We start from the raw sequence: 24,446 nt of genomic DNA on the forward strand, positions 1-24,446 counted from the left end.
ACTACGCGCGAAAAAATCATAGGTGCATTCTTTAATCTACAAGGCATTACAGTGTACTGAAAACGTCCCCATTTAGTCGTAAAGGTCGTCTTTCTTCTATCCTCAGGCACACTTTTGATCTGATGGTACCCAGAAAACCCATCAATGAAGGAGTACGCTTCCTAGCCACCTACATTATCCAATACCTCATTAGTGAACGAAGTCGAGAAACGATCATGCACGCAACCGTCATTCAACTTCCTGAGATCTACACATATCCTTATTTCATCCTTCTTCTTCTTTTCCTATCCCACCATTGGGCTCACCTAATCAGATTCTTCTATGGGCTCAATGATGCCTGCCACGAGCATCTTATCTAACTCTAAGCAAACCTTCTCCTTATACTTTGGATTGAGACGGTAAGGTCTTTGCTTAACCGCCTTTGCGTCAGGGTTTAACGTGATCTTCATAATGCCCAAATCCCCTATTATCCCATTTAACTCCATAAAATTGGTAGGGAACACATCCTCGTATTTGCGGAGCAATTCAACGACCTTATCTACCATCACGCGATCCCAGTAATCTCCAATTTTCGCTAATTTCGGTTCTGCGTCCGTACCAATATTTACCTGTGTCGTTTATATCAGGATTCGAGATTTGCGGTCCCTCAACCTCACGGTGGCCCTTAGTTTCAGGGATATTAATCGTTCGTGGGTCCTTGTTTTCTTCTTCAGCAACCACACTATAGCATTCCGGCGCGTGGCTTAGATGAGTAGTCCAATCGGATTGAATTAGATCCAAAGGATCCTACGATATCCTAAATATTGTTGTTTTAACTTTTTGTAGCGCTTCGTCAATACAGTCAAACCCATCTTCGAAGTTGAACATCATTATGAACCCTTCACGCAAAATATCCCATTCGCTTGTGCCATGGCGAAGCTCTATGTCCAAGTAGCAGTTCATCTGGATGGCATCCAAGGTGTGACAAAACAAGTGCACCCATTTAGGTTGGGGCTCCGCTCCATAGGCCTTAGCCCATTTTGCCAAGTGTGTGCGGGGATTGTCCTTCCCGTCATAGTTGTCTATCACTTGTACCTTCGGCTTCCCAAAGCGTGTCCTCATCATCCTCCTACACTCGTTGTTACAGGGAAAAGTGTCTATATAGAACTGCTCTATTCCACTAAGGTGTGACAGCTGCCTTAGAAACAAACAGAGAAAAGCTACTTTCATTTTTCCTTTATGAATTATAGATAGAGAGGAACAGAAAGACCAACCTCTATCTTGCGCTAATCTCCTGATTTGATTCCTCTCTTCTTTGATAGTCTTTAGCTACCCGCTCCCTTGCACTCCTAGCTTCACAAAGTACCTGTAAGATAACAGTAGCATAGCACTATACAAAGACATGGATCTATAATCACAAACAATCTAGGATCAGATGTAAATTGACCATACAAATGTAGCAAACATCAATGATACAAGAGCATGGAGGAAAACTTGAATAGATTTTATTGATAAACAAGAAAGAGCCAAGAGGAGTTACAACCAGTTGTTCTGACCCAACATCAACCTCTCAGCAAGGAAGCCCCTCTTCACCTCATACAAAGCTTAGATCACCCAACAATCTGATGTTTGTCTCAAGAAACCAACAACAATTCCTTACAATATGCAAAATTCTAGCCTCTGGATCTCTGGGACGAGGGATCCATATATAGATATCTGTAATGGAGATGAGTCAGCTTATGATTTGATTAGTGTCTTCCCTCTGATAGTTCTTGCTTCCACTTGGAGATTGATGATCTCTTACTCATCCTTGGTCGAATTCAGAGAGGCAAGTGTCACAGGAGAAGATTCTGGAAACTTCCATTGCCTCTCCACCTCACGGAATGACACTGCCATTTGTCATTTCTTGCCCATCGCACCCCATAGAAGGGCTTTTTGAAATGCAACACACCCACACAGTGTATTTAGGTGAGATGCAACGCACTTGGCCAATGGAGCAGCTGAAATGATACTGTTTTGACCAATTCTCAGCAGTTTTTCATGGAGAACTTCTGGGAGAAGCTATAATTTGTTGACCTTCTTCCTTTAGGGGTTAGAACAACACTTTTAGGGACTTAGGAGCCCTTGGTTTATGGACATTTCATGCTTGGGGTTGTAGTGCCCAAAAATGTCTATAACAGTTGCCCCCTAAAGCATGAGGTCATTAATCTTTTGATGTCGGGTGAAATGCTTTATTATGAGGATCCGAAGTTCTTTCAAGCTGGGAGGAGACCTGTAATAAGATACAATACAATACATTATCTTCATAATATTTTCATGATCTAGCTGAGGTGGGCATTCTCATGCTCAGCTCTATAAATTCATTTTCATGTACATAGGACAGACAATCGTCTGAGTGTAGACTGATGATTCTGATAGAGCCATGATCCTTTTGATTGGATGATTATCTATGCAGCAATGATGTACACTTGATGTCTTTATTTCCCTGAATATATATCGCAGCCCGGATGGATGAAACTAGATCCGGGGTCTTCAATCTCGTTCGATCTTCACTCGAAGTACAAGTCGATCCATGTGAAAGCTGTTCTGGAGTCGAACATGGAAAGACATCGCCTGATTACCAGCCAATGATGTAAGCTGTTAACAGGCGCGAGAGGAATCACCGATAATGATAATGACCCTCAAGGTACTGCAGTACAATTCACGTGGTGTGAATAAAGGACATGGCGTCGAACACCACGCAAAACTTTCGGTCGAAGGCCATTGATGTAAACCTGTCGCCGGAAGTGAGAAACTTGCCGTTAAGGCATGCAAGCTTCAAAGTATTGAATGGGGTGTTCCTAGATCAACTTCTTGGATAATGAGCTGATGTCGACAAGAAGCGATCCGTCACAGGAGGACCTTAATGAATCCCACATCAATGACACGGAACGGAGCAAATGATTTTAATGGAGGTGAAAACGATCTGGTGATATAAGGTTCAGGGTGGCGGTCATGAAAGAATGGAGTATAAATGTATGGTAGTGGGTGAGACACAGGTGAATTCTCTGAATGACTTCTCTTGAACATATCGGCGACATTGATGTGATGGATTGGTAGCATTAACCCCAAATGTGGATGGTATGATGGGACCATGGTGATGTGACCGGTGAATGAAACAACCCAACCCGACTTGAACGCGGAGTGGAAGTGTCATGTTCAAGAGCGACTTGTTACCAACAAAGTTTCTTCAAGTTTTCTTCCAAATTTTTCCCAGTCATTGCTGACCAGTACCTCTTTATTTTTGTCAAGCTTGAGGAGGATAACATATGCTTGTTCTATAATTTGCCCTTCGGGCAAACCCATCGCTATGTTTTAATGAGCCTAGCGATAGTGAAACTCGTTCTCATCTATAGACAAGTTTTCCGCTATTAAACTTTTAACGAGTTTAACGACAAAGATAACACGGTCCTTTTCAATTTTAGAGAGTCTGAAAAGGAACGTAAAGGTAACTCCAAAATTCCTTTTTCGTCATCTAATCCCTTAAGTCCGAAAAAGTATAAAACAATACAGAAGGGATGAATTTTTGATACTTTTAACGAGCTGAACAAAACAAGCGCTTGATCTTTTTGTGTAATAATCTCTCAGGTACAAAAAGATTAAAATTTAGACGAGAGGTAGCACTTCCAGTCCCTTTAACGAGTTGGAGAGGCCAATTGCTCGGCAATCTTTTCATATTTTACGAGTCAGTTGAAAAGAGCTTAAAGGAGACTCGTCTTTTGAGGAACGAGTGATAAAATGGGTAGCAACTAATTCCAGGTAAGGTTTGGAATTTTCCAATAACGACAGTGTTACAAGGATGGCTAGTGAAATCACTCTTCGCAGCTGTTCCTCAAAATGGGTAAACAATCACATGGAGGTGAATGATCGGCCAATGCAAAAGTGGAGGTGATGGTGCAAACACGACCAAGGCTTTAATGGCTGAAGTACTACATTCACGATGGTTATTTACCGGTGAATAGTTCATTTTTTAATGAGCTTAAACGCGGGGGGAAACATTTGCTCATGTCTTATGTTTATTTTTTAACGAGCTTGAACTATGTGCTAAAACTGCTCGATGAAATGGTCTCTTTTTTATTTTACCATAAATAGCTTTGTTCTTCAAAGATTGTACTGTATTTTCAAATGCTTCATCAAACTAGTCAGAAATGAACAATATATGCTTGAAAAACGAGTTAGAACACTAATATTTTACTTTGAACTATGTAAAAAGTAATGAAAAAGTGTTTTTACCTCTCATTTTACCATTTCATTTGAACTTTGGTTTGTTGGAGCTTTGGAGGTGCTTTCCCCCTTTGATTTTCATCAGCTGATTTCGGGAGATTCTGTGGACGATTCTCGGCGCCGTCTGGACCAGGTAGGAGCTAAACTTGAGCTCTTTCATTTCATGCTTTCCTTTTTGTATTCTGAGCTTGATTACTAGTATTTCTGAGCCTCTGGGGTTTGAAAATCTCGTTCTACCTTCAGCGCACCCTCTGTGTATCGAAAGGTGCATTGGATGTTGGCCTGTCTAATGGCCATCTGACATGCAACGCACCCAGAGCACTACTGTAGGTGCGATGGGCGCAGAAGGAATTTTATGCACAATTTTTAATGGAAATTTTGCCTGTTTCTTACCAAAATCAGGATCTAACTCTTCTCTTGTTTGTTTTTCAGAGATCTTTGGAGTAAGATGACCATTACATGGCGAGAACATGAGCATGAAGAAGAGGACATGCTTGCCCTACATGATCCGGTTACAGTAAACGCACTGCAGAACTGTGGCTTGCTGAAGTTTTTCCGCATTTCTAGCATGAGACAACAGATCAACTTACTACAGTATTTGCTCGATGCTTGGGATCCGACCAACCAGGTGTTCCAGATCAAGGGAAAATCTATCCCCTTGACTGTAGTAGACATCTATTTCTTGACTGGCTTATCGAGGCGGGGTGCCCCCATCTCTTTATCAGGTTCGGCCCGAGGAGGTGAATCTGTGAGAGATTATGTTCGCCGGTATTGCAGAGAGGGATCTCAGCCGAGTAAAGACGACAAGATCATCATCCGTGATGTCACTGACAGGTCCCTTAGGACTATTCTGTTTACTTTTGGTAGGATGGCTGGTGGTGCGGCTCTTCATGTAGCCAATCGATCTTATATGCAGTATGCCTTGGAATGCCTCCCACCGAAGGTGTTCAACTGGTGCGACGCAGTACTTCTTGTGATGAAAGAACAGTTGTCCAAGGTAAAGAGCAGGAGGTTGAAGAACTTTGGATATGATTCTATTTTGACCGCCTTTGCCTTGGAAAAGATACCACTGATGCAGCCGCAGTATATTGCACTCGATTTACCTTCACCTACTGAACCACGTATGCAGAGATGGGTTGACCATATGTCTAAGCACGCTAGTCAGTCTCAGATTTCATTTTCTGATACCTTCTTCAGGTGGTTTGATCGTCAGGAGATGGTTTATTCCGAGTATCGATATGTTAGCATGGACTTCCGGGGTGATCCAGATTTAGTACTGCCGGATGGCAAACAGTGGGGTGCCATTGGTAAATTCTTTGACCATATTCCTGTTTATCATTTTTCATTTATAATGTCCTTGTTCTTTATTCTATCAAGACTTTAATCAAACTCATGTGTACATGCAGATGTTGGTCCTGTTCGGCCCATAGCACGCCTAAGAGCGTCAGTTGCCGCCCCAGCATGAGAGGCTGTTGGAAGGGCTATCCTTCGCGACCTTGAAGTGGCCGAGACTCTCACAGCATTATAGGAGCAGGTTGAGGGCCTCACTCTTGGTATTCCAGATGTGAGGACTGACGAGCTACCTTTGAGGTTACAGCGGCATACTACTGGTGTGCCAAGATGATGGACTCGTCTCTTACACATGATCGCACAGGCTATGACTTGCTATCACGAGCATCATTAGAATAGGGTGCCCCCTAGCATTTTGAGTTTTTTGGTCATTTGACCAATTTTGTCTTGGTTACAGAACATTATGTGTAAACCATAAACAGTTATATATATTTTTGATTTTCAGAGTTTTATTTTGGTTAAGTTACATGATCCAAATGCAAACATTGATGGTATGTTTCTTTTTATAAATGTTGCAAATGTCTATCTAACACATAATTTGCCAATGAGTCAGTTAATGTGTTTAAGTTTCTGGAAATATGTTGATATTGAATAAAATCAAATTGTCTTTCCAAAATCTTAACCCTTAGGAACATGCGATAAATAGCTGGATTTCAGACAGAATAGATACCAGTGAGTTGTAGTATGACGAGTTGTGAGTCTAGCCTGACAATCAGTCGGCATATACCATGCGTGATGGCATCAGAGAGAAGTTCTATCAATGCGCTATATTCAGTGATGTTATTTTTTGATCGACCAATACATACCCCTCTGAAACTTACTAACTCGCCGCTTGGATCAAAAATGGCCCAGGCCGCGGCAGATAGGTTCCGCAAACTATTACTCGCTCCGTCGGCATATCCAACACATGACTCCAATAGGTTTGACATCTGCAACAAATGTAAAAAGTGGATTACTTGACCAAAATAAACACTTTAGCGAAAACAAAAACATAACAAAAGCATACAGGTTACCATTACGCATAGTAACGCTTGAGGTACAACCCATTACGAGGTTGCGCCAGTGGAATTCCGTCATAATCCATTCACTCGTAGGCTCCTTTTGCTAACACCCACTTAACAATATAGGGGCCCATCCATAAAGACTTAAATTTACCTGCTCCCAATTTATCGGATTCTTGGTCATAAAGCAAGACCAAGTCGCCTTCTGAGAAGACATGGGGTTTGAAATTTTTGTCGAACTGTGCTTTGACTCGTTTCTTATGGGCTTCGTTAGCCAAAGAGGCATCACGACGGGTTTCATCCAATTGGATTAGTTCCACGAAACGAGCTTCTTCTTCTGAAGTTCCGGGGAGGAGATCAATTGCGAGTTTGAGGGACGAGATTTCGCACTGGATTGGTAAGACTGCTTCTAGGCCGTATACCAGTTGGAAAGGTGTAAACCCGGTTGCATTCCTTACCGATGTTCGGTAAGCCCACAAAGCTGAGTACAGGATTAGGTGCCATCTTCTTTTGTGAACTCCAATAATCCTTTGTAGCATGTGTTTCAGGACCTTGTTGATTGCTTCAACTTGTCCATTGGCTTGCGGGTAATATGGAGTAGAGATGTCGTGAGACAACCCTAGTTTGGCAGCTAATTCAACCATCATGTGATTGCGAAAATGTGATACATGATCTGTGACTATAGCTTGTGGTACGCCGAATCTAGCAACTACATGATTGAAAAAGAAGAGGGCAGCTGTTTCACCTGTATTATCTAATGTAGGCATCGCCTCGGCCAATTTGGTAAAATAGTCAACTGCGACTATGATATACCCATGCCCCTCGGTCGAGGTGGGGTTACATGTCATGAAATCGATGCCCCATTTGGCGAATGGCCCAACAACAACTACTGGCTGCAGAGGTGCGGGTGGTCTTCTGGTTTTGCTATGGAAAATTTGATAAGCATGGCAACTTCTGACTGCGGTTATGCAATATTTGAACATTGTTGGCCAGAAGTATCCTGCACGTAAGATTTTTTGCGCCGTAGCATAACCGGATTGATGCCTCGCACACACGCCCGAATGGCAATCATTCAAGACTTTTTTGGCCTCCTCATGGGTGAGGCACCTTCTCAGAACTATATCGATACCGCGACGGTAAAGTGTATCACCGACGATCATGTAGTCTTTTGCTTGGTATCGAATACGTTTTTGTTTGAAGCGAGAGGTATTTGGCCTATATTTTTGGGTTTGGAGATAAATGATTATATCCACATACCATTGATTGCTTGAAGATATCAGAAACAAACTTTCGTCCATGATTGTTTCAACGGATGTTTCATCGTTGGACGACGATGTGAGATCGCATAATAATTCTACAAAAACCAGAGCTTTCTTTGACTTGGATTTTACAAATTCCAGATCAAACTCTTGTAGGATTGCTATCCATTTTGAATATTTTCCCCCCAGCAACTGTCACAACAATATATAAGTCATGGGGTTGCAATCTGACAGAATGGTAGTTTTTCGAAAGAGGACATAGTGTCAAAATCTCTGTATCGCTTGAACAACTGTGAGCACTAGCTGTTCAACATAAGAAAATTTGCTTTCTGTATCATTTAAGTTCTTACTTAAATAATATATAGGATGTTCAATTCCGTTGACTTCTTGAACTAAAACCATTGCGATGGTCGTATCCGCTGTAGCCAGATACACGTTAAAATCTTTTTGATAATCAGGAGCGTACATTAATGATGCTTTCATTAGGGATTCTTTCAAAGCATCAAAGGAAGCTTGCGCAACCTGATCCCAGACAAAGGGTACTCCTTTTTTCAAAAGACGTGTATAACCTTTAGCAAGTTCAGCATAATTTGGAATGAACCTCCTCAGAAAGTTTGCTTTCCCTTGGAGTTTCTGAATCTGAAGCAAATTCGAAGGTGGAGGAAAATTTATGATTGCTTGGACCTTACATGGGTCGAGACGAATCCCGTCCTTTGAGACTACAAAGCCAAGCAAACGACCAGAACTGACGCAAAATACACATTTGTGTGGATTGAGTTGTATCTTGTAGTGTCGGCAACGTAGAAATATCGCTCTTAAATGCTGCGGTTGATCAGTCCACTTTCGCGAATGAGCCGGAAGGTCGTCGAGGTATGGTTGGACGATGTTTTTGATGTCATAGAAGGCATAATTCATTGCCCTCTGAAATGTCGCCCCTGCGTTCTTTAGACCAAAGGGTAATTTTCGATATGCGAATGTGCCCCATGGACAAATAAATGCAGTCTCTGACTGGTCCTGTGGGCGGATATTTATTTGATTATACCCGGAGAATCCATCCATGAATGAAAAGATTTCACATCCGGCGCATTCATCAATTATCTGGTTGATGAAGGGTGTAGGGTAGTTGTCTTTTGGACAAGCTTGATTTACATCCCTATAATCAACGCACACTCTAATTGTTCCTTGTTTTTTCATAACATGGACAATATTCGATACCCAATCGGTTAGAGGAACCGGATAAATGAAACCATCATGGAGAAGTTTCTCAACTTCTGCCTTAATGGTAGCGGCTTTCTTGGGGTGCACCTGCCGTAGCCGTTGTTGTACTGGTTTTACATCTGGATACATCTTAATTTCGTGTTCAACGATACTCGAGTCAATGCCTGGCATTTCACTATATGACCAAGCAAAGACATCTCTGAATTCGCGAAAAAGAGCGTCATATATTTCCAGTTCTGAAGGAGAACAACCTTTGACAACATAAATATTCTCTACAACATCTGTTTTGGTCGAGATATTTATGGCGATAGTCTCTTCAATGTTGGACAAGTTTCGCTCGGAATCCACCGTGTTTACAGTATTTGATAGAAAATAAAAAACTGAAGGATGATAAAGGTCATCAGGGGTATCTTCTCCACAATCCGGAAGAAGGGAACGATGGTGGGAATCATTCCATGGTGCTCCTTCAATTACCATTGATTGAACAATTCCTTCGTCAGTGACATGCATTCGCGACCAAGGATCTAAAGGGGTACCATATTCTTTAGACCTATCTATCCAAACGCTTGATGAGTGTTGATTTGGGTTTGCCATCTAGGCTAGGAACATTGATTACTACAATATTTCCGTTGGGCTTGGGGGCAAAACCATTGCATGATCCATGTCGATATCATTTTAGAAGATATCATATTGCAGGTTCCTACAGACGCTACTTCCGCCATATTGATTGGAGGTGGAAGGGCGAAAGTTCCCATTAATATAGGATCTTTTAATAGGCCTACTCCGATATTTTGAAGCGAATGGGGGCTTCCATGGATCATAGGAATGCTTCTTGTAACTTGAGAACCATTGGGGAGGAAGTTTTGTTGTTCTGCGATTGTAATCCCTCCTTGAAAGGGAAATGCAATCTTCCTAAAATAGGTCGACACAACAGCAGCCATAGCATATATCCATGGTCTTCCTAGTAGGATGTTGTAATCAATATTTCCATCGATTACTTCAACATCTATTTCTACTATTTTCCCTCCTAGTAAAAATTTCAAGTTACTTAGAATACCATATGGGGTATATGTCCTTCCGTCGAATGGCTTTTAATGTCGTCGAAGATCGCGACAAGGTTGGAGATCCTAAAGTTTTCTAGCAACTCATCGACATAATGCATGTAGATGCCCCCTCATCAATAATTGTTCGATGAACAGTTCTGTTGAGGGCTTTCACTTGAATAAGGAAAGGTAGTTCAGCTGGTAATTGAGGATCGTATACTTTATGATCAAAGGATACAAGATTGGAATCCTTTGGGCCTATCCCACCAATGGCTGATAATAAAGCCTGCTTTTGGGATGGGTAATTTTGTAGTACTTCAAGAGTCGACATAGCGGATGGTGATTGGGCCAAATCTTCCACTATATTATAATGTTGTGCCGCTCTAGTGCGGGGATTAAATGTTGACTTGTGTACTACTCCCTTTGGCGGTTTTATTGTCAATTCAGGAATGATGGGTGGTGCAACTTCTGTCGAAGTTGTTGTCGAACTACTAGGTTGATCTTTATCCTTGTTGTTCGACAGCTGTGGATTCCCATAATCTTTGTTCCTTGTCGATATCAAATCATCATTTTGCTGTTTTGAAACCGACAACATTAGCACTTGAGATGGGGAAGCATTTCCACTTTCAACTAGATTTGTTCTTGGATTTGGAAACGGATCAGTTAACACTGTGGACGTTTTTGAATTCTTGAAGAATTTTTTAAGCTCAGCTCTGTGTGGACAATTTGCAGTGCAATGATCCTCATCGCATATAAAGCATGGATTTTTTGGTTTCCTATCTCCAGGAGGGTTTGCAGAAGATTTTTCAGGTGATGATTCTTCCTGTTTCTTCTTCTTCCCTTTGCCTTTCTTCTTGCCCCCTGGTTGTTTGGTTTCTTTGCCTTTATCTATCGATACGACATTTACTTCCGAGGCAAGAAGTTCATCTTTTGCATTTTGACCTGAAATATTACGGGCCTTTTTGGATGTAGCCTTTGTCGATTTCGTGTCTGTTGTGCTAATCACGCCATTTCCGGCATGAGAGTCATTGTTTGATTTAGGAGGAGGAAGAACTGAGAATTCCGGTCTAGGGGCATCAGGTATTTTATCTTAGAGGGTGCCAGACTCAGTGTAAATCAAGTCCAAATATTGCGCACGAGCGATAACTTGCTCTTCTATTACGACTCCCCCCTTTGCCACATCTTCCGTGATGGAAGGTAGTAATGACTTGATAAACCATTCAACTAAGAGCTAATCGGGAACATACGTTTTTACCATTCTACGACGACGTTGCCACTCATGTGTATGATCAGATATGTGAGTGGCCGTCGTCTGTTTGAAGTTGGTAAGGAGTTCCGTTCCCGTTTTGTACCTTATTGGTAATTGAAAATGGGTTAAAAAGGTTGTGGCTAAGGTACTGAAGTTGTCGAATGAAGCTCTAGGCAATTCGATGTACCATTTTGCCACTGGGCCAGTTAACGTCCTCTGAGAAAGGCGAAGCCTTGTCGAATCATCATTTAGGGTGTTTGATGAACACCACAGATGAAAGGTCATCACATGATTCGATGGATCTTCACCCGGATTTCCATTAAATTTAGGAATATCTGATGGAAGTTTATGTGGAATCGCTGGCCACCAAGGGGCGTAAGCGATTGGATCGTTTGTTAACCGATTTAAATCAGGTAACTCTAAAGTTGCCACAAAGGGTAACTGCTGATTCAGGTTAGGTGAAGCATACCCAGGGTAAGATGGGATTGCCTGAGCGGTTGGTCTTTGCATACCGGCATAATGCATTTGATGCTGGTAACTTTGGTGGGCATGACCATTGTAAAATGGTTGATTTTCACCGTTTTGAATATACGACTGCCCACTATTTGCAAAGATTTGTTGCTTAGAACCTTGGTATACTTGTTGGAATTGTGGTTGTTGGTATTGTAGTAGCCATGGTTGTGAAGCCATGTGATATTGCCCGATACTAACAGTTTGACCAAGATGAGGGGTAATTGTACCCGTCTGAACCTGTGTCGTTCCACCAGTCGGTGATTATGGTTGAGTCGCAGGGTCAAGGGGCTGTTGCATCACAACCTGAGAAACCTGAGGTTGACATACAACAGGCAGCGCTTGAACTTGTGACACCGTCACAATAGCTGGCGTTGTTGGTATATTTGACATAGGTAAGCATTGTTGCATCGAGTATACAACTCTTGGTTGTTGAGGTAGTATCGGTACCCAACCGCTAGAGGTAATTCCAACATAACCCGAATTTTGTTGTGAACTCCCGTATGGTTGTCCTCCTTGAGGGGATAATGAAAGGACATACTGCCCCCCATACGGTGGTAATCCAAAACTCAAGGGAATGGTTTTCCCTTGAGGGCCGGACTGCCCAAATTGACCTCCAAATGGATCAATTTGTTGAGACTCAACATAAGAGTTTCTAGATATTATTCTGGCTGAACAAACAGGAACAGACCATACTGTCGAAACGGCCCCTGAGTGGGCTCCTTCTAGCGGTTGAGAGCTAGTTGGGATAGATGGTATACTGGCAAACATTGTTGGAGTGATAGTAGGGAGTTCTGTCGTTGATGTGTCAGACGACATAGTCCTAGATGTTGACGGTTGTTCAGACATTTCTAGTCTATCCAAAAGATTACCTAGCGATTCTACAGGAGCTTCCGCTGGCGGTAGACTAACTTCTGATGAACAAGGATACAGAGTGATCCTGACTCCAAATTGCGATGGAGTACTAGTTGGAGGATCTTCCACAATCTCTTCTATGGCAATCAGACCAGGTGGAAGGGGTAGACCGTCAGGTCCATAGAATATTTCTGGTGCCGAAGAAGGTATGGAATCGACAGCGACAGATGTTTGAGGAGCAAGACTCTCCGAACCGGTTGTAAATGGAACCGGTTCGGTAACACAAGTGTCTACTCTCAGACTAGGATCAATACTACTGTCCTTCTGTGGCTGCTGAACTTCTTCTGTAGAGGCAGGGATTCCAGAAATGTTTGGAGTAACCGGAGTCTCTGATGTTGTTGGAACACTTGTTCTAACTTTAATAGGAGATTTGGAACCGGTTAAACGAGTTCGCTTTGTCCGTACTATCTTCGATTCCGGAGACAAAGACGGTTGACTCGTAAGCCTCCGCGAACGACAGGGTTTCAATTGACTTTCTTCCATGATTTCAGATTACTCAATCAACTAAAAATAAAGGGCAAGTATGTTTCCGAATTAAATGAATTTTAGACGCTTTGACACAACTTGTTTTTTCAATTTTTAAGAGTCGAGAAAAAACAAAAGATGACTCTAGTCTCCTTCGATTTTTAATGAGCCTGAAGTGACAAGCGCTCAGATGGACCTTTTCTATTAAGGAGTCTGAAAAGGAACGAAAGGGACTGCTCTGGAAATCTAGGTAGAGGGATTACCAAACCAATTGCAAAACTGCAGAATACTTTTTACGGTACGGCAGTCAATCTTCCCGAATGTTGTGTTCAGTGCATTGCGATCAATAGGGCAGCAGACACGACTTGCTATGGATAAAGGATTAAGCCTATTGGGGTCTCCCAAAATATACTCGACGGTATGTGGGAGCACAAGTCTGTACTGGCACTTATCGCCTCAAAGTGGAGGAATCACCCAACCATCAGTGAGAACAACAGTTACCAGGCTTTACGACGCCGGAATACGTCTCTAGCCTAGACTTCTAAATGTTGTGCATTAAGTTCCAAAGCGTTGTTAGATTCATTGAATTTATTTTATAGTTGATCTTGTTTATGAAGTTTGCCTTTCAGGTTCACCGCGAGATGTAGATGTAATTCCTAAAATGCAATCTAAGATGATAAACAAACTTTTTATCTTCTTTGTGCAATGAAAATCCTAGCTACTAAGGAAAGAAAGACAGAATCTTTTCACAAAGAGCAAAGAGCACACTCTAAATGCACTTTCCTAAATCAAACCAATTAGACTGTCTATATCCAAATGCACATGCATGTATTTGTTTTCGAATTTCTTAGTATATGAATGCTAAAAAGAAAGTTGATGCACAAATCTAAATTTCTTTTCAAGTGACAAATATCAACAAGTTTCTTTTCAAAATAAAAAATCGAGTCGAGCACAACACCTTACGATTTTGAAATGAATACTGGTTCTTGACACTAGAAAATTACAAATTTAGACCAAAAACAATAGTAACAGGATAATCGACCATCAACAGCAATCAAACTCTTTCCTACGATTGAAATCGACACTTGCGACAGTTTCAAATCAAAGGACGACAGTACGATTATGCTACTTTTGCAAAGGAGAACTGAAAATGAATCAACAAACACACAAAAACATCTACAGTTCTTTTGTACAAAGGAGGCGGAATAACAACAAGGAAACGGGGTTTCAAACAGACATATACTGATCACAGGTAGCAAAATTCAGGAATAGAACTGGAAAGAATGAATCACAGAAACCAAAACTGCACAGAGCCTAGTCTGATCAGCGCACCTGTAACTCAGAGAATTTGAAATGTAGCACACCTTGTCCACTTGGGGTGCGCTGAAGTTCAGATTCTCTGAACAGCACCTGCACTGGGCCAGAAACGAGATTTTGTTTGGGTTCCGAGTCACAGTTTGCAGTTCAGTTCTTGGGTTTTGGCCGAGAAAAAAGCAATCAGTAATGCAACAATGAGGGGTAGATATAAGGAGGATCTAAGAGCTATCACAAGGGCAATCAGATAGTTCGTGAATCAGTTGTTTAAATCATAAACAAATCCAGTAGATGGATTGAAGTAGCATTTATCTACTTTGCATTTGTTATGGAAAATGCAGTTCGAATACTACCTGTAAGTTTATGAAATAGATAACAAAGAATGATAAACAAACAAACTAATTCTTCCCCAGCAGAGTCGCCATTTTGTTACAGGGAAAAGTGTCTATATAGAATTGCTCTATCCCACTAAGGTGTGACAGCTGCCTTAGAAAAAAACAGAGAAAAGCTACTTTCGTTTTTCCTTTATGAATTATAGATAGAGAGGAACAGAAAGACCAACCTCTGTCTTGCACTAATCTCCTGATTTGATTCCTCTCTTCTTTGGTAGTCTTTAGCTACCCGCTCTCTTGCACGCCCAGCTTCACAAAGTACCTGTAAGATCACAGTAGCATAGCACTATACAAAGACATGGATCTATAATCATAAACAATCTAGGATCATATGTAAATTGACCATACAAATTTAGCAAACATCAATGACACAAGAGCATGGAGGAAAACTTGAATAGCTTTTATTGATAAACAAGAAAGAGCCAAGAGGAGTTACAACTAGTTGTTCTAACCCAGCATCAACCTCTCAGCAAGGAAGCCCCTCTTCACCTCATACAAAGCTTAGATCACCCAACAATCTGATGTTTGTCTCAAGAAACCAATAGCAATTCCTTACAATATGCAAAATTCCAGCCTCTGGATCTCTGGGATGAGGGATCCATATATAGATATCTGTAATGGAGATGAGTCAGCTTATGATTTGATTAGTGTCTTCCCTCTGATAGTTCTTTCTTCCACTTGGAGATTGATGATATCTTACTCATCCTTGGTCGAGTTCAGAGAGGCAAGTGTCACAGGAGAAGATTCTGGAAGCTTCCATTGTGTCTCCACCTCATGGAATGACACTGCCATTTGTCATTTCTCACCCATCGCACCCCATAGAAGGGATTTTTGAAATGCAACGCACCCACACAGTGTATTTAGGTGAGACGCAACGCACTTGGCCAGTGGAGTAGCTGAAATGATCTTGTTTTGACCAATTCTGAGCAATTTTTCATGGAGAACTTCTGGGAGAAGCTGTAATCTGTTGACCTTGTTCCTTTAGGGGTTAGAACAACACTTTTAGGGACTTAGGAGCCCTTGGTTTATGGACATTTCATGCGTGGGGTTTTAGTGCCCAAAAATGTCTATAACACTCACGCCAATCATCAAAGAGACCCTTGTGCGTACCCCACCATCTCGTAGGTGTACTGCGCAGTGCCCAATATAAAGCCTAGAAGCACTGCTTCTCTGGTACTTCCCTCTTAAATTCATCCAAAAAAACATCCACATCATTCAAGCCGTCATAAATGGGCAGATTTCTTACCTTTGACGATAAATAGTGAACGACCGGGTCATCATGTTACAGCTCAACATAGTTACTTCATGTAGCCGACTCTGCCAGCGTTGTAATTCTTCATCTGAATTTGAGTTGCAGGAACTCTCACGATCCCATGTAATTTGGCCATCCATTGTTAGATTCACCCAATCTTGTTCTCCCGCTTTTATTTTATATATGAATTCCAAATTGTCATCGCTTTTGTAATTGTGGACTAGTTCAGTATAGCACGATCCTTCAGCAGGATCTAGGGGTACTATTAAGTGAAGTGATTTCTTTTCAAATATCATCTTTTGCTTCTTTAGGTTGATTACCCCATTCATGTCATGAGCCCAATCAATGGCAAGGAGTGCAGGGCAGGGGTTGTTGTCATCGACAATTTCTATTACTTCAAAATTATCCAATGCGCTTGCACCCTCAATTTCTACAGTTACTCCCTGCAACCATCGCATGGGGATGATATTCTGTTGATTTTCCATCCTTAACTGAATCAGAGACCACTGCAGTGTGAGTCTCCCAATCCGCTCCCAAGTCTCCTTCAGCAAAACTTTCGTGTCTGACCCCATATCCAGAATAACCTGATCCATTTCATATTTTCCTATCTGTGCGGTGAGTCTCATCTCACACCCAGTCCTTACCTTATGCTTGCCAATATTCTGCACCACACGCAGTTCACCCGGAGTGTTTTCGACGCATCTATTTATAAGTTCTTTTAACCCCTTCCTAGCCTTGCTATCTCGTAACAGCTTCATGCAGGTCTCTAAAAAGGTCGTAAGAATAAAAGGGTCCATTTCCTGAACATGCTTATCCCGACTCCCTGAGGTAGAGGCCTCAACATAGCTCTTCTTTGCTTCCATGAATGTTTCACGTGCACACTCCAAATCAAATTTAGCCTCCTTCGCCAGAGCTTTTCGAACCCATGCACTATCTTCGGGTCGTTTCCCCTTATCATCCCCCATTGCAATTCCACTTCGGAGCACTATATTCACATTCAGATCCTCTTCGCGAGGCTCAATGCTCATCATCTGTAGGTTCTGAGTCAGATGCGGTGGTAGCACCTATTTGTCGCGTATCCTTGTTATCAGTGTAGTACAGTCCTCTGTCTCATGATCAAATTGAGTACAATATTTGCACATCGGATGCGTTGGGTTAGTGCATTTGCGGGCATAGTGTCCTGGTCGTCCATAATTGTAACAGATCAACTGTCCTCAACCTCTGCTAAGTCCTCCTCTGCCTCGGCCTCGTCCGCGCCCCTAAAAGCCTATTCATGCCATCCCAATGCTCTGGTAAGGAAGAAGCATTTCTTCCTGAACTCTATAGGCGGGTTTTCTGGCCATCATCAATTCTTAAATTCGGCAATTGTGCTCATCATGCCCTACCAACCTGCAGAAGTTGCAGAATAGTTGTTGCGGTGTTTGTACAAACTTCTGCAACAAATGACAATTATCAGTCGTATGTTTCCCTGCTACTTCGCATATATCGCATCACAACGTAGGCCCCATGCTCAGTCCTGCTTGGGCTTTCGGCCTCAAAGGCATCAGTGCTCCTCCTCCAATATAGTTTGCAAAGACCGGGCAGTGGTCTTTGTCATGCCCCTGACCTTTACATTTCAGGCACCATATCTCTTCGCGAACCTCCAGTTGAACTGTTCTATCCTGATTCAAACTTTACATGTCGAGGCAAATATTTTGCAACTGCGCATGGATTTGTTGAACCCCCATATCTAGATCTTGCATCGATGTTTCATGCAGTCTTATTGCAATCTCCAAGGCCTATGCTTGAGTCGTAATATTTTGTTATGATAGTGCAACCCTTAGGTGAGGCAGGAGCGAAGCCACGAACCACTCATGGTGTTGTCCATCTGTTAAGTTCATATTAGCTTTGCAGATTTTACACTTCAAACTCTGATCCAATTCCCAAGGTGTCTCACCTAGTTTCATCACGATTTCCTTAAACCCCACAATCGACTGCGCCTTCGATTTAGGCCTACTAAACTCTTTATTCAATGCGGTTTGGATCTCTGTCAACCCAACATTTGGGTTATCATTGAAGTAATTGATGTACCAAGTTAGTGTGCGATCCTGTAAATCACTAACCAATGTTGCCTTCTTCATGTGATTGTCTATGACGCCCTGAGCTTCCCATACAACTTTTACAATGAATCAGAGCTAGTCCGGGTCCTCATTTCCCAAGCCCTTAAACAAAGGCAACTTCACTGAATTTTCTATGTTGAACTATGGTGGAGGTGGTGGTGGTGTGGGCGAAGTTAGAGGTGATGGTGGTGAAGGTGGAGGTGGTAGTCGCGGGAACACTTTTTTTATCAATTGAACTGCACTTCGTGGAGAAGCCTGCGCTTCTCCCTCTTCGTCACTCAAAGGAGGTGAAATCAATGGGCTATATTCAAGAGCCTTTCTTCCTTCGTTCCTGTAAGTCTTTCCACTTCACGTAGCTCTGAACATCAAGGTAGATGCATAACCAATTTTTCACATAATAACATATTAATCCAAGTGTTTAAAGACTTAAAGTACTTACCTTGCGGACCTTTGAAAAAGCGCACCTCCACGTCGCTATAACTGACTGAGGTATCGACCACAAATTCTGTCACAAACCCTCCTATGATACGATTAATCCAATGATCGAAAACATGGGCGATCTTATCCTCGGAGGCTTCCAGTCTATACATTAACTCCAGGGTCCAGATAATAGGACCATCAAGCCTCCACCTTCCTTGGCTATCCACTAGCTTCGCGATCCATTCATATAACTCAACTTGAAAGGAACAGAAAAGGATCTTTTAGATTTCTGCATAGAAGTACCTGTCTAGCCACTATTCCTTTGTCATCCGTGGATTTTTGTTCTCCCGCGCCATGAATTCGTGGATCTTTCTATCCAACTAGTCTTCGATCAATTTCTTAGTTGGATTCCAATTATAGGACATCACACATCTCTCAGGCAGATTCTAATCCCGGCAATGGAACCATTTGTTGGCTTTGTGGACCCTAACCCAGGTTTAGCGTTAGTCAGCCAAACAAATCCCTACACTACTGGCCCTTTCAGCATCAACCCACGAAGCGCAGACTGAAGTCTCACCCGAAGAAGTATGGGGGGATGCTCGAACCAAGTTTCTACACCCTGAGATGGTCGCGATGTCGGTTTATACCCTCTGCCCTTACTTTCATGCAGGTCGCTAAGCCTTAGGGCTCTTTCAGTCTACCCTTTATTCTGCCCTTCAATACCTCCACGAAGGTGTATGGTTGACCTTCACGCAGCCCTGACCCATGGTCCATGTACTTTCTCATAGCTATGACAATGTATTGTATAGGTTCCCAAGTTATCTAAAGTGTTTTACTTATCTTACTAATCAATCACAATTAGCGTCGCATAAGCTTATATCTTTACTTGTGTTCAATTAATAGATATAATCACATATATTCGCGCATCCAATAAACATTGTAAATTAGACACAAAATGTAATATAATCAGATGCATTAACAAGAACTAAATACACAGTAATTTCAAAATACTTCTCTTTATTGATATCTTCCAGTTTAATACAGACTCTATTTGCCTTGCGCACACAGCTGCAGGGGTCTGCGCACTCAGCTATGGACTTCCACTCTAGGCCTCTGCGCACTCAGCTGTAGAGCCTCTACCTACGCTAAGACTTGAAACAATTATACTTCTCTACCAAAACTCCAATAGTTCTTTTTTCTCCTTGACTCATTACCTAGAGTTTACTTAGCTCTTTTTTACAAATGACTTGATACTTTACAAAATAAGGGCAGACAACCCTTTATGGCTCTTGACACCTTCACGCTCTGTGACCACAAAATGCGGAGACTTCACAATTTTATTACAAAATTGTCCCAAAATATGGGCTTGTAGCCCCAAAACTATTCTTTAGGGAACCTGTTCCCAACAACACATATGCATAAGGATTTGTGATAATACGTTATGACAGTAACGCTGATTGTCTTTGTCCTTGTCCCCTCAAGTGCATTAAGATTCCTCAAATTTCCATCTTACTCGATGCCCTTGAATCTATAACTGCACCATTGCTTTTGGCATCACATAAATTTCTTGCAATTCATAAGTCCAGTAAGGTGCCTAAATGTTGTGTTGATTTTCGGATTCGAGCATCTCTTGTTTTACTCATATAATTTAGTTGCAATTTTACTATCACCTCCAAATGAAATTATTTTCATGGTTTTAATTATTTATCCCATTTTCTTTGCAGGGATTTAAATGGAGTTGCATTGGGCACATATTTAAGGAAGAAGGATGAAATTGAATAATAGTTTGGAAATATGCCACTTATGGAGAAAACAATTGTCTAATGATATAAATATTGACTTCATGAGGCTTTGTTAAGGACAACATTTCATAGGACAAGGCATATTCTTGATACACGACATGGTGGATGCTTGCCAAGAATGATTAAGAGCCAAGTAACCACCATAAAGCTAGCATACATCCCAAAGTGATGCATGGAGCATAAGGGGTATTATATGGGCATCGCAGGTTCTAAATTCTGACAAGGTTGTCCTTGTTGAGTTTTTGCACCATGGTGTGTTCATTGTAAGGCTCTAACTCCAATATGGGAAAAGACAACCACTATTTTGAAAGATTTTGTTACAATTGTTGCTCTCGATGCTGACGCCCACAAGTCACTTTCTCAAGAATACGGAATCAAGGAGTTTCCAACCATTAAGGTATTTACTCTTGGAAAGCCCCCATTAGACTATCAAGGAGCAAGGGATGCAAAACCAAGTAGAATTTGCAATTCAGCAGTTGAAAATTGTTGTTAAAGACCGACTAAATGGGAAGACTGGATCAAATAAGAAAAGTTCATCAAGTTCATCAGTAGAACTCACTTCAAGAAACTTTGATGACATTGTCCTCAAAAGTAAAGATCAATGGCTTGTTGAATGTTATGCTCCCTGGTGTGGACACTGCAAAAAAATTGCTCCAGAGTGGAAGAAAGCTGCAAATAGCTTGAAGGGCAAGGTGAATATGGGTCACGTCAATTGTGATGAGGAGAAGAGTTTGATGAGCAGGTTCAATGTGCAAGGCTTTCCTACAATCTTGGTCTTTGGTTCTGATAAGGAGAGTCAAGTTCCTTATGAAGGTGCAAGGACAACTTCTGCGATTTAATCCTTTGCCCTTGAGCAGCTTGAGATGAATGTTTCTCCTCTGGAAGTGGTGGAGCTTACAAGCCAGGATGTATTGGAAACCAAATGTGCTTCTTCAGTAATTTGTTTTGTTAGTTTACTGCCCAAAATTTTAGACACAAAAGTAGAAGGAAGGGATCGTTACCTAAAACAACTCATGTCTGTGGTAGAAAAATTCAAAAGAAGTCCATACAACTATGTGTGGGTAGTAGCAGGAAAGAAACCTGCTCTTGAAAAAGTTGTGGGTGTTGGTGGCTATGGGTATCCATCCTTCATAGCTCTAAACATTAAAAAGAGTGTATATGCTCCACTTCACAGTGAATTTGAGCTTGAACATCTTGTGGATTTTGTGAAGGATGCAGGGTGAGGAGGTAAAGGTAATCTTCCCCTAGAATCTGTTCCTGTTATTGAGGAAACTGAACCGTGGGATGGGAAATATGGAGAGATTTTAGAGGAAGACGAGTTCTCACTGGATGAGCTAATGGGCAATGAGGATGATAAAAAAGAATAATTGTAGGAGATTCATATTTCAGGCAAAGCAAGAAATGGAACAATTTTAGAATTCTGCCCAGTTCTCTAGAAATATATAAAGCTTTTTGTGCAAACTTTCACTTATTTTCTCATCATGACGAGAAATTGGAGAGGTAGAGAATGTGATTTAGGCAGGACACGAGTTTTTATTTCGATGTTAAATGTATGATTCTTGAAGTGGTCCAATTTAATGACATCAATGTTTAAATCATCACGGGTTTTGAAAGCGAGTTATAGAAAGCATGAGGAAGTTAGACATGAATATATAACGAATGCATCCTAGAATGTGACTAGCCCATTCGGTGATTTTGCGACCTCTAAGAAGTCGCACTCCCTCACATAGTTGCCAGGTCACACTTTAACATTGATGGCAAACATCCAAGTAGTGCGACCAATCTGAGATGCAACTTTGTGACCTCCCAGAAGTCGCACTCCCACTCGTAGTCGTTGGGTCGCATGTTAAAACCTCTAGTGAGCCTACTGAAAGCACCCTCAATGAGTGCAAATCCAACATTACAACATGTTGCATTCTTATGGAAAGCCCGTGAGTCATGAAATCGCATATTAAGAGTATCCGTTTGAAATGCGACCTGTTGGATTGCGATAGTGTAACCTGGTGGAGGTTGCACTGCTAGCAAGGTCAGGAGATCACATTCTTGTGCCTCAGGCAAGCTTCCAAGTAATGCGACTTTGCGAAAATGCGACCATGTAACCTTTCCTAAAATGTGAACTACCTCACTGGTCACTACCTTGGTGGAGTGGTCACTTGAAAAGGTGCTTTTGTTGCATGGTCGCAGTACATTTCCAAATCAATCAAAATGGTCGGCCGATTGAGCAATTAACAAAAATTTAGATGGGTGATGCTCATGACACGACTGCTAGTCGTCAACTTGTGCATAACACTATGCCAGAGTCATTTGTTTTAAGCGTTTCATTGATCCTGTGTTTCAAGCGCTTTAGATTGTATGTTTTGGTGATGGTTCCAAGCGTTTTATTGTAAGGTGCTGGCTGAAATGCTTAGCTAAATGTGGGTGTCATCCCTTACATTTGCAATTCAGTTATTTGAAAATCCACAAAGAAAGATTAGTTCCATCTTTCTGTGTTTCGAACGTTGGCTGAAATTCTTAGCCAAACAGAATGCTGGATCAGTACATACAAGTGAATTTAGAAATGCATTAATGGGAGAATGGATGTCGTGCACCTGTACTTTAGCCATTGTCATTTCTGTGTAGTGAGACTTGTTGGAGTGTTTGTTCAGGAGGAAAGGGAAGCACACATATTCGATAGGCATAGCATAAGAGTCATCACATCATATTACAATCAATCATGTGGACATGAGAGAAACACACCAACCGAAAGCGGAAGGAAGAGCACGTGATGTTTTGTCTACACAAAGGGATTAGTGTTTCTCATGGAGCTCGCATAACTAAGGTTTCCTTCAGCAAACCAGATGGGCCCTTCCAAGTCCCAAGAACCTTTTAGTAAACTCGAAGGTGCATTACCAAAGGATTAATGAATGTGAGTGAAGCACAATGGTAGGAAAACAAGTCATTTTCAGGACAAAGCATCTACATCGTTATGAGATATCGGAAACAAGAATTTTAGGGTTTCCAATAACCCTCTACATCTTTCCCCTCTCCCTTTGTCATCATAACGTAAAATTCACCCACCATTGTATCAACCATTATGTTGGGACTAATGTGAGCATGTAACAAGCATTCTTGGCTTGAGAAAGAAGTGGGGATGCTCAAGAGTGTGGAGGGTAGCCAAAAGGGCATGGGGGAACTTGAAGAGTCATGGTAGGTGAACAATGACCTGACCTCTATAAATTTATCCTCATGCCTCATATACTAGGAGGACTTTAGTACTTGAGTTGAGACTAGTATAGATACTTGATTTATGCTTGAGAGCTAGGGCCACTCAGCGCTTGGTAGCTAGGAGAGTGGGTTTGCAGTAGGGCTAGGGTTTTGCAATCAATAAATGGTATGAACAACCGATGTTCCACTACTGGGTATTGACCAATTGTATGATATGTATTTGAAGTTGTAGCATATTAATAAGATGTTTTCTTTTATCTTTGACACTAATTCCCATGCTCACTCATGGTGGTTGTATTACTTGTCTGGTACCTCACCATATTTGTATGTGTGCTTTCATATATGCAAGATGTTATGTTCTGATACATATTGGTTGCATGTATGTTTTGCTTTCGAATCTGTGTTTACTTGTTCCTTGCCATGTCGGTGACCGATTCTGAACTACTATGCAATTGACCTCCGGCATGTTCCTGTTTATTATGTCCGATGGGGTTTTAGCTCACTAATCGCCCTCATCGTTTATCCCTTCTTATTGTTGTTGTGACTTGTTTAAACCTCTTTTTGCAATTTGTCAATCTTGGGCTAATTTTGTTTCGATGCCCAAGCACTTCATTCTCACCCCACTCTAGCACCTTCTCATTTGATAACCAAGAGAAAAAAACATACATGGTGGCAGCCAAGCCCACATACCGGATGGGGTTCCTATCCCAA

General features: G+C 41.6%; 1 pseudogene; it reads left to right on the top strand.

Annotated features, from left to right (window-relative positions):
* LOC149218323 (protein disulfide isomerase-like 2-3) overlaps window positions 1–21,970 on the top strand; it is a 48,357-nt pseudogene extending 26,387 nt beyond the window's left edge.
* Window positions 21,971–24,446: the final 2,476 nt, after the last annotated feature.

The sequence above is a fragment of the Pinus tabuliformis genome, chromosome Q (genome assembly GCF_031772625.1).
Source record: "Pinus tabuliformis cultivar Carrire ecotype Pingquan chromosome Q, CPIR1, whole genome shotgun sequence".
Lineage (NCBI taxonomy): Eukaryota > Viridiplantae > Streptophyta > Pinopsida > Pinales > Pinaceae > Pinus > Pinus tabuliformis.